General features: G+C 26.6%; 1 protein-coding gene across 1 annotated transcript in view; it reads left to right on the plus strand.

Annotated features, from left to right (window-relative positions):
• LOC117173014 overlaps positions 1-3,581 on the plus strand; it is a 16,770-nt gene that overhangs the window by 11,903 nt on the left and 1,286 nt on the right. The window lies entirely within an intron of this gene.

Below are 3,581 nucleotides of genomic sequence, written 5' to 3' on the forward strand. Positions count from 1 at the left end.
ATAATTAGCATAACAACGCGAGATCTGGAAAAATGTCTAAAAAAAGGATTGTATTTTTTAATTTTATTTTAAGGTGGTTCAGAAAATATAAATTTACAACTGCCTGTCAAAAAACGAGTGCTCGGCACGAGTGTCACGATAATATTGTGTACCTCAAAGCCTACAGAACTTTGAGAAACTTAATCTTTAACTATACTTATTCAGGCAAAAAATTCAGAATATGAACACGCATATAAATAATGCAATCTAAAGAGATGATTTTGATAAAGTTTCATTCAAGCATTCTAAATGCAAAGAATAAATATCTGAGCGCGAATCGCGGGAATCAAAAGACGCGCCTCCAGGCGCGCTCAAACTTGCGAGCCACGGGCACAGCGCACGGTGAGAATGTGCCCGCGACAATAAATAGTTCATTTACGGATTATTTTATTACAAACTAAAAATTAAGAGATAAATGTTTTTGAAACTTTCCAATAATGTCTGACCTTTTAGTTTAAATTGAGAAATGTAAGGCAAAATATTTATATATTCTGATCAACCACTCGAGTAAAATTCAAAAATACATTTTTTCAATTTTGAAATTATGGGGTTCTCAGTTTAAAAAATCGGGACATAATTTACATACATAGTAATATAAATACATTTCTATAAAATATTATATGAAAAATAAAATAAAAAATAATTTCCTTATATAATTGTATTGTTTCATTATAATTTACTTAATTCATAATTAATTACACGAACATAGAAATTTACGAATTATTGTTTACTTAAATTAATAATCGTGAGGGAGGCGGTATTCCTATAACATTTAACTCTACATCTAAAAACTCCAAATCGCTAATTATACATGCGAGAACGCTGTACGATCATATTTTAAAAAAAAATTAATTATTTTAAATTTCAACTAAATATGTTTATCAATTAAAACTTTTAATGTCTAGAAACGTATAGTTCCATTTAGTAGAATTTCTACCGCTTTTTTCAAAACAACAAAATAATATCATTCATAGACAGTAAATTTTAATTGCAAAATGATTCATTTTTTCAATCAAAGATGTCAGCTAAAAATATTTATTACGAAACAATTACATTTCAATTCAATTTAGAAGTCAATCTTATGCATCTACATATTTTCTTGATGCAAAATTTATTCAAATAATTGATTCATTAATTGAAAATAATAAATCAAAATTCTCGATATAAAATATGTTTTTTTGTATTTTTAAGTATTTAGTATTTGCCGACTTAGTATCGGCTATTGGGTGGACTTGTTCGACGGGTGAAGATTGCAGGGGCAAAGTAGTTGGTTGGTGCGGTTTTCGGGTTGAGAGGCATGGGGGGATCGGGCAATTTTCGCCGAGAGCGCCGTCTACAATTAGTTCCTCGAACTATACACGTGCCGCATCTAGGCTTATAATATCTTTGGTCAAAGATATTATAAACGTAGATGCGGTACGGGGCGTCGAAGTGGGGAATTATATATATAGGACATCACATTTTCTGCCCTATCGAGGTGCTGCCCTCATCGTACTACGAATTCGAATTCTTGTTTTCTCATTCTTCATAAAATAAGACGGCAAAGCAGTAGAAAAATATTTTGAGGTTAGAAAAGTTTGACATATGTGTATCGCCGAATTTTTTCAGATCTGAAGCTTGATCCAGGTTTTCGGTACAGTCTTTTTAATTATAAAAAGAATGTTCTCGAAAAATCATATTTTTTATTTTAAAAAAGGTATTATAGAAAGACATTTCAAGATAAACAAGTGCTGAAAGCATTTTTCTTTGACAATTATTTTTTTTTAATTAAAATAATCAATTATTTATACCAAAGAAACAACTTTTTTAATGTTTGAAGTATTTAAACATTATTGTTTAAATTAAAAATAATAATTAAAATAAAATATATTTCTGGATAAGATATTTTGGTTGAAAATGTATATAGTATTTTTTAAATCACAAAAGTTCTCCTGAAAAATCGAAATGTTAATTAAAAAACACGTGTTTTTATATATTAATTTATCGGTAAAATTTTTTGTATAATTTTAATTTTAAATTCAAATAATAATTTTTAACACTTTAAATATTAAACAAAAATTTATTTGATTACAATATTTTTTTATCGTAGTTTTAATAAATAATTAATATTGATTAAAAAACAATTTTATTTGGGGAGTCTTATTATTTGGGAATTTTCAAATCCGTTAATATTATAAACTGTTCAGGAATTTTATTAGTTTTGGAATTGTATTTTTTGGGACAGAGAGTTTTACCGAGTCGGGAATTTTATTTTTCGGGATATTTTAGCCGTCCCCATAGAATTACAGAAAATTTGCTCTAATTATAATTTCGGTGGTCAATCTTGTTGATTTTTTTCCTACAGTATTATTAAAAAGAAATGTGTATTGAAATTTTTGATATCACAAAGTTAAAGATAATCTGAATTAAAAATTTAAAAATTCGCTGTAGATCCAATTTTTATTCTTGGGTCTTGCCAATTTTTTTCTAATCCATTTCAGTGATTGGTAAACAGGGGTGATTTTCTCTTAGAAAAGAAGTGATTAAAATTTGAAAAAATTGGGTAGGCTTTTTTGACATCTAGGTATGTAAAAAAGGTAAACTGCAGAAAATTTAAAAACTAATTTAAGAACTATTTATACTCTTTTAAGATACCAATACAATTTACATAACACTAATTCTAAAACTTGCAAATTTTTAGGCCTTCAGTTTAGGAACTTGAATTTTAACGTTAAAATTGCTTCATTTTTAGAATACAGCCTTATTGTTTGATTTTTCAGAATTTTTTGGAATTGTTAAAAGGCGAAAAAGTTTGAATTTAAAATTTAAAAATGCGAAAATACACCATTTTCCATGTTCATTTGCAATCCAGCAAGTCACTTTCTTTCGCTTCTTTTGAAAGTCGATCCTTTGCTTTCATTTTTCTTTTTAAACTAACCTTGAATTCAACGCATTTCAAATTAAATTTTTGCAGCTGCATTTAGATTGAATTATACAAAGATTTTTTGTTTTATATATAAATTAATTGAAACATTTTATTGGTTTTTCACGACTGTAGTTTATAACTCTAAAATGGAATAATTGTAGCTCAAACATGAAAAAGTATAGACTAATGTCATATTTAAAGAGATTCTATGACATATATTAAACTATTAAAACCTCTGACCTTTTTTATGGTTTTTAAAACTCTTAAAAACTTTTTTTTAACAATTTTGATTGTGATTTCTTAATAAAAGAATAAGTGCTATTTAGTCTCCAGAACAGCAATTTCAAAAATATTTAAAGCCTTAATAATTTAGACATTTTAAATTTGTAGACTTCAGAATATATTGAATAATTTCAAATTTAAAGCTATTTAAATCTTTCATCTGAATTTTTGAATGGAAAGTGTTCAATAATTTTAGATTGAAACCTCTCAAATTATTTAGATACAAATTAAAATCATACAACTTGAAGTTTTATTTATTTTTTGATCATTTGTCCCCCCCCCCACAAATTATTTTTTTTTTGTAAGAAAATAACGCCTGATTTTTGTAAAAATTAACAAATATATATTAAAGGTT

Source organism: Belonocnema kinseyi, chromosome 5, assembly GCF_010883055.1.
Source record: "Belonocnema kinseyi isolate 2016_QV_RU_SX_M_011 chromosome 5, B_treatae_v1, whole genome shotgun sequence".
Taxonomy (NCBI): Eukaryota; Metazoa; Arthropoda; class Insecta; order Hymenoptera; family Cynipidae; genus Belonocnema; species Belonocnema kinseyi.